The following is an 8,253-nucleotide window of genomic DNA, read 5'->3' as shown; positions in this document are numbered from 1 at the left end:
CCGGCAATGACCCCCTCCCCAACCAGCCTCCCCAGCACCTGCTTCACAATTGTTGGCTGAGCTGAATGGGTGGGGAGCAGGTCCCTTGCAAAGGCTGAAAGCCAGGCCTTTATCCCCAGCCAGATTTCTGAAGGCCGCCCCCTGCCACCTCAGAGAGACTTCAATAACCAGAGGCCTTGCTTAGAGGCGCAAACAGTGGTCCCTTCTGAACATGAGACTTCTTTGATCTCAAGATACGAAACTCATTGGGACGTACTTGGTTTTTTCGTTTTGTTTTGGTTTTGCTTTTGTTTTTAAGTAAGCTCTATGCTCCGCATGGGGCTTGAACTCACGACCCTGAGATCAAGAGTGGCATACTCCACCAACTGAGCCAGCCAGGCGCCCTTAGACATACTCACTTTTGTTGGCCAGCCTGCACGCTGATCCCGTATCTGCCACCCACAAGCTTATGACAAGGCAAATATTTGATCTCTCTTATCCCCAACTTTCTCATCTTTAAAATGGGGACAGAGTTCTTCACGGAGTTATTGGGCGCTTCGCCCCGTGCCTACATATCCCAGATACTCGGGAAACTGTAGTTCCTGTTATGGTCAGAAGCAGGGTTTCCAAAAAATGACCCACACAAAGTAGTTCATCCTTCAGATGAAGAAAAGGAGGCCACAAGATGGGGAAAGATGCCCAAAGTCTCGAAGTAACTTCATGGACCAGACCCTGGATGTCCCACGCGGTCTGTGCTCTTTCCAGTTTCCAGACTCCCATCTTGTGACACACGCTTCCTTCATTCAGGCATTCATTTATTCACTCACTCAGGGAGTATTCGTCAGGTACCCCCTGGGCGCTAGGCTCTGGAGATTCAGGGGAGGCTGACAGCAGGACATGGTCACGAGGCAACATGGAGTTTGGAGAGTGAGAGCCCAGGCCCAGAGTGAGTTCAGCTGCTCAAGCAGATGCTGAAGCTTCCTGGGGGCGGGGCGGGGGGTGCATAGCAGGGGTTTGGGGTAAAGAGAAAAGCTGGGAGGCTTGCAGGGGCAAGATCTTAGGTCAATGAGGCGTGAGCAGGAAGGCAAAGTTGATGTTCCAGGGGGACAGAGCAGACTTCAGAGAAGGGCATGGGGAGCAGTGGCCCTGAGTGGGGAGGACTCTGCCCCATCGCGTGAGCCTGAGGGGTGTGGGGTGTGACGCAGCGATAAACTCCCCCGCGGGGGCCTTCGAGGTATAGCTGGCTTCGGTTAAGGTCAGGAAGTAGGGAAAGTGCTCGGAGGGGTTGAGGCTATGGGGGAACCTGCTGGACGGAAGAGGGCCTGATGAAGGGGTCTGGAGGGGAGGCTGCGGGAGGCAGATTGTTGGAGAGGGAGAGCACGTATGTAGCGGGGTGTGGATGACAGTGTCTGCCTTCCGGACAGCGACCGGTGCAAGGAGAAGGAGTGAAAATGTAATCCTGACAGGGCCTTGGGAGAAAAGCGAACCGAGGGCCCCAGGAGAGCCAGGCTCAGCCAGGAGGCCGGAGACCCAGAGTGCTGGGCAGGGCAGGGAACTGCCACTTCTGCTCTGGGCGTGGGGTGGGGGTGGGGTCAACTGGGAGACTGCAGGGTGACCTCTGGGTGAAGCCTCAGGTCCTTGGACCCGGGCCCCTAGGACCCGCTTTGCGCTCCCCAAACTCACCTCTTCCCCACCCCTCCATCATTCTGCATCATGCTGGCTCCTGCAGACTCGCTTTCACTCTCCTCCCTCCGGGAGAGAGCTGGAAAGCGTGATTAATTCATCAGATTCGCAACTGATGTGATGGTATGCCAGGCCCCGTGGAGGGAGGGAATCTGCTCCCCCAAAGACAGCTATCCCCTTGAGGGTTGCTTCCCAGCTGCTGCGCCCTACTGACCCACTAACATCCACGGGCAAAGGGATGCTCTGGTTTCCTTCCTCCTTTGCCAGCCTGGCCTGTGGTAGGGGAAAGGCAAGGCAAGGCAGGATGGCTGAGGGTGTATGAGAGCGAGGGAGCAAAGAAGAGGGGAGGCAGGAGCTGGGGAGGGGGGTGTGGGTGGGGGTGAAAGGGAGCTGCGGACAGATGGCCAGACCAGTATTTGCCTGGAAAGGTCCCCAGTGGTGTGTGTTTGCTTCTGTGACTCCCTAAGCGTATCACCAGAGCAAAAGGATGGAAACTATCTGTTAAAAGTCTATTATCCTGGAGCCTCCCCCCCGCCCAAGAATGTGACCTCCCACACCTCCACCCTCTGGGTCTTCTCCAATGGTACTAGAAGGTGTGACTGAAAGTGCCGGAAACTCATCAGGGGAACACACGGACTTGGAGGCAGCCGCAGATCTGAAGCTGAATTTATTGCCTCTTTCCCAAACTTAGAGGGCAGACACGTTGTAAACCCTCCTCATCCTCACTCCTGGGGGCCCGGGATCAACCTCCTTCATCTCCAGACAGCAAACAAGAGGAGAGGCCCCGAGACTGCTAGAGCTTTCGCAGATGTTGTTTGGGCAGAACCATAATGGGGCTGGGCCTCCCGGGGCTGCTGAGTGTCTGGGGCAGGCAGGAAGCTGGCATCACAGCTGGGACAGCCAGAGACAGCCCCCCACCCTCCCTGGGGTGGGGCCTCAAATGTGGAGAAAGACAGACTCGGGAAAGAGGGACACACAGAAGAATCTGAAGGAGAGCTTCCCTCCTCCAGCCCCCTGGCTCCAGGCCCAAGGTGTTTGTGAAGCGCACTGTGGCTCAGATCCAGGGGAGGCTGAGCGTTTGATCCATATGGTTCAGGGGAAGAGGCCTGATGGCCAGACTGGGAGTCCGGGCCCTGAGCCTTAGTTTGCATATCTGTAACAAGAGAGTGTGGCCCTGGAGATCCACCCTCTCTCTTCCCTAATCTGTGATCTATGCTCGGCATTGATGACTCCTGGGGGCCCCGGAGATTATGTGATCACCAGCCACATTGCAGATCTCCTGATTCGATGACAGATATCCAGGAGGCCTCCTTCCTGAGCTGATGCCCTACATCCAGTTAGGGGCCAAGCCCTGCCAATCATCCTTTTGAAATATCTTCTACTCAGCACCACTAACGCTCCCTGCCATCGGATCTCACCTAAACAATCCTGATTTCCTACGAGGTCTCTCTTGCCTGGAGTACGCCCCTTCACGCCCTTTCCTCAGTCTATCCTCTGTTGTAAGAGCTCCTTCTAACCACAGGTTTATCTTCTCTTTCTCCTGCTTGGCAACCTTTGAAGGCTCTTTACAGGAAGTTCAAATTCATTGTTGGGCCTTCAAGGCCTTTATAATCTGGGCCAGTCTCTAAGCTCAACCAACCTGATTCTCTGTTTCTTAAACATACTCTCGTCCTTGGAAACCACTGTGTCTTTGTTCACATTATGCGCTCAGCCTAGAATTCTCTTTGTCCACTTCTTTGCCCATCAAAAAGGCTACTCGCTCCTTCAAGGCCTGTTACCTCCTTTGTGAAGCTTTCCTGGATTCACCACAACCTCCAACTCTCCATTGCGATTAGTCACTTCCTTCTCTGTCTATGACTCCATAGCTCATATGCTGGTGTTGCGGCTCATTGCGTAGCCCTGTGCCACTGGGGCCCCTTGAAGGCGGGGTCTGACTTCTACCTTTGTACTTCAGTGCCTGGCACACACCTTGGTCCTCAGCACATAGTAGGGACTCAGTGAATCTGGTTGAATTCATATCTCCATGCAAGTGATGTAGAAAGAGAGAAAATGTTATTCTTCCCATATTAGTGAAGGAAAACATAAGCACAGATAGAGTGATGGACATGTCAGAAAAGGCACTAAAAGGCGGAGGTGGGCCTAGGAAAGGATGGGAAAGGATTCTAATCTTACTGTATCCACCCCCAGCACTAAGAATAAATTGGTGGGGAGGAGTCTCTCTGCAGATTAAGAACGGGTGGTCTTAGGTGCTTAGTAGATCAATCAGCCTTGTTCTGATGACTGACCCCAATGTTCATAATTAAACTTCTGAACTAGCTTATAATTTATTTATTCAAGTGTGGTGGTTAGAGCACGTACCTTGGATCCACACTTCCCGGACTCAAATTCTAGCTGTGCAATCTTTAGCAAGTTATTAAACCTCTCTGTGCTTAGTTGTTTCTTCTTCTCCTCCTCCTCCTCCTCCTCCTCCTCCTCCTCCTCCTTCTTCTTATTTAATTTCTTTATCTATAATATGAGGCTAACAGTGGCTCTTACTTCATAGAGCTGTTGCATTAAATGAGTTTACAGTACTTAGATTAGTGCCTGGCACATAATAGTGGCCAGTACATATTAACTATTATCACTTATAATTTATATTTTGCTTCCTTCCAAGAAGAATTTGAGACAGCTTAAAATATTGAACCACATATAAAAGAAGACAATTATATGTATATACTTATATTATGTTAAAGATCAGAAACCAATTGGTAGTATGAGGGAGAGAGATAACGTTAGGTATTTGCTCATGTGTTTGAATTAGTTCCTTTATTGACCCCTTAATTGTCTTTGAGATTCCAGGAAACCAAGGCAAAAAAGGAATACATGCATTATATAGCTTCCATTGTGAAACGTAAGAAAGCATTCAAGTTAGCCTGTTAAATTAATGCCCCCCAACACACACACACACACACACACACACACACACACACACACACGTGCGCACACTGAACTCAAGAAGAAATTTATGGTGTGAATCCCTATGCTGGAATATTGGAGCCAAGGGATCTGAAGTTATTCTCAGTTGGCAGTTAGTACCATCCTCAATTGGGCTTTAATGAGAGCCCACGATGGCAGTGGGAGTAATCAGAGTCAGGGATAAATGGCTGGGAAGATAGCAGGCAACATCCTTCCCATCTTTCTTTCTGTGTTCAGCTGACAGTTTCCTACCCTCCCTCCCTCTTGGCTCAAACAACTCCCTTGGGGTCAGGGGTTGAGTCCTCTGAGTCATACAAATGGCTGCAGGTGGTTTTTGCTGCCTCCCTCCAGCGCTGGAGTTGTAGGCAGGGAGGCGGGTCCCCTGGCAGAAGCTCCTGAGGTGAGTGGAGAGAGGAATGCTAGGAGACAGGACTAAGAGGGTTTTGAGAAGGGGGAGCCCCCAGATCTGAGCAGGATGATGATCTCAGTGGAAATGGGTAAGCGCCTAGCCAGATAACAACTCCCTGCCCCCCATGTTCTGAATTCAAAGAAGAATCTATAGTAAGTAAGCATCCTTATGTAAAAATACGTAGAAGTCCAGGAAGGCCACCACCCCTGTCCAGCCTGGCCCGGCTTAGGAGGAAGGACTCTGCTTAAGAACTGAAATACACAAAGGCTTTTCACTATTTCACTGAATTCATAAGGAGGCTCAGAAGTGTGGGTGGGGGGTAGAAAACGCTGACTTACTCTGCGAAAGAAACAGGAGGAATCACCAAGGAAAAGGACTGAAATCCACAGCTCACAATAGCGAGAACACCCAGGGATCGGCAAGACGATTCCCAATCTGGTCCGCCTGGAGAAAAACAGGAGCTCAAAGCCAGAGACAGTGATGAGAAGGAAAATCTTCCCCGCTCTCCAGCCCCGCTCCCGGAGGAATCTGGAAAAGTGTGAGGAAAAGCATTGGATCTCCCATACATCTTGGAATGCATCTTTGAACAACTCTTAGCCAGCACCTAAAGTGCAGCTGACCTCGGCTAACGCAGTTCACCCATCGGGAGCATGGCTGTGGGTGTTGCCCCCCAGTGCCTTGACTTTAATGAGGACAACCACCTCCAAAGGGGGGTTCTTCCCTGCACGCCATGCAATCTACTTGGCAGTGAGGCTGTTCCATGGGGATCACTGAAGTCAGGGGCTGGGGAGGAAGAGTGGGAGAGTAAGCCCTATAGAGATGCGTTCGCCCTGTCTGGTTCTCACCATGACTCACTGCCAGTTACATATGGCTCATAAATCAACCACTTGACCCCCGGATCTGAACACCTTTTGTCCTTTTTGCCTTAGAGCCAGCGATCAAAGGAAGGAGACTCGGTGCCCATTCTCAGGGCTGGAGAGTGGGGGCTCTTCGGTCTGGCTGGGGGAGAAATGGCCCCTGCCCTCAGGGAACTTTAAGTTGCCAAGGAGGAGGAAGCGTGCCCACGGAAGGCACCGTATGCCAAGCAGCCAGTGGACAGAGAAATGTGGGCCGATGAGCATTGCGCAAACACAGTCTGAAATTAACGGAAGGGGCTGGAGCGGAGTTGCTAGCAGTCGGCCGGTGTCCAGCAGGAAACAGCGTGTTGAGCCTGGGAATCCTGCACCTGAGCTGTATTTGGAGGTCAGACAGGCCCATCCAGTACCGTGCGAGGCATTCACACAAGGACGGCTGGCCTGCTGGCTTTTGGCAATGCTGGTTTCCCTCCCCGGTTTAACCGGAAGGGTCATCTCAAGCAAGCTCACTCACCACTTGCTTACTAACCAGACACCCCAAACAGCCCGTTCACAGCCTCGGGATCCAGGGAAAACACAGGTGACTCTGTTTACAAAACTTAGACTTTTCAACAGGGTCAAAGGGCCTTCCCAGAGCAGCTGGGTGAGGCCCCAGAGAGGCAGGTTCTAGAGGTTGAGTCAGCATGTGGACCTCCCTCTGCTCCTGCCTTCTTCAGAAGGGGCATCTGAACAGGTTCTTCCAGGGCACAAAGTGACCATCATTTTGCACAAGGCTTCACAGTTTACAAAGCTGTTTTGCACCAACAAGTGGAAGGCTCATCTGATCCATAAGGCAAGTATCCTCTATACTTTATGAGCAAGGAAACTGAGCCTGGAGGCATCAGGAGGCTGAAGGTCAGCCAGCGGAGGCAAGGAGGTCCTTCCCACTACACACACTGGCCTCCACATCACAGCCTTGGACTTCAGGGACACGGGGAATTCAGGAACTGAGTGCATCCATTAAAGGCCAATTCCTCCTCTGCATTTCAACCTAGCTGTGCCCCTTTCATCTGGAGAAGCCCAAAGAGGGACGATGCAGGGAGCTAACGTCTGGGTGACAAGACTGCCCGCCTGGGCGCTCCTCCTCTGGCTCTGGCTCTAGCTCTCGAAGGAAATAGAAATGCCACGTCCTCTCCCCAAATTGGCTCACATTTGCCCCAGCCTGGGAGCTGTTTGGAAGCGGAGCGCCTGGCTGGGGATGGGGGCAGCTGTCGCCCGGCCCCTCCGGAGTCTACACCCATATAAGGGCAGAGCTTCCAGTCGGCAGGGGCTGTGACGCGCCAGCGGCCACGTCAGCGGGCGGCTGGGAGGAGCCGGCGCCTCGGCACGAAAACAAGTGACGCTGAGCAGACTGACGAGGGGCAGGAAGGGGAGGGGGGCAGGTTAACCCCTCTAACCCCCGTGGGGCGGCCAACCCCGAGCATCCAGCATCGGTCCTTGGGTGTCGGTGTAAATGTGGGAGCGTGGGTACTTTCTGTCCCCGGGTGGCGCGGGTCCTGGGCCGACCAAGTGCGTTTGCTGATTGTTTTGTCTCCAAGTGTATTTCACTTACGATGATGGTGCCTATTCTTACTCTGGAGACAGAAGAGGAGCTTTGCCGTGTGTTGGGAGACCATCGCATCTCTTTTTTCTCTTAAACAAACAACACGGCTCACACCCCTTGTGCTCCCCGAGACCCCCCCAAAAGCCTCACGAGGGGCGCTGCTGTAAGGGACTGGTTTCCCTTTTTTCCAACCCGCCTCCCTCCCACCCTCGCCAGAGCCAAGTCAAATAAAAAGAGGTCTGGCCTACGGGCTGACGGAGGATAAGCCTTAAAAAGGAAGTTTTCGGGATGCCTAGTGCTAGGCAGAGGCCTGGAAACCACAAGGAGAGAAACTCAGGCCTGGCATTTCCACCAGGTTTCTCGGGGAGGGGTGGGGGGTGGAGGTGCTCCCGTCTGCGTCCGGCTGTGCTCAGGTGAAGCCTGCTGGCGCGTGGCTCTTAGAGACCTGCCTGTGTCACACGAATTTGTGAGGGAGAGGGTGAGGGCAGTGAGGAGTAAGGGTCCCAAGAAGGAGGGGAGGGGCTGGGAGGCAGAGAGGGTGTGAGAGAAGTTGGACACAGAAGAGAGAGCCAGAAACTCAGGCAGAGGCTGAGCTGCGGTTGGGTAACTTGGCTGGCCCTTCTGGGGGAGGATCTCCGCCCAGGGGAAAGTCCCCAGGGCTTCCCAGACTGTCCCTTCCCGCCCACAGTGCTCACCCACCCACCCTCCCGGCTGTGTCTAAGGCCCACTTCCGCTCTTTACTTCCCCCGTGGAGGATTGCTGGTGGAGAAGTGCCCAAGCTGCAGGCGTAG

Source organism: Herpailurus yagouaroundi, unplaced genomic scaffold, assembly GCF_014898765.1.
Source record: "Herpailurus yagouaroundi ecotype Mexico unplaced genomic scaffold, PumYag 308, whole genome shotgun sequence".
Lineage (NCBI taxonomy): Eukaryota > Metazoa > Chordata > Mammalia > Carnivora > Felidae > Herpailurus > Herpailurus yagouaroundi.
This window is presented reverse-complemented; position numbering follows the sequence as displayed.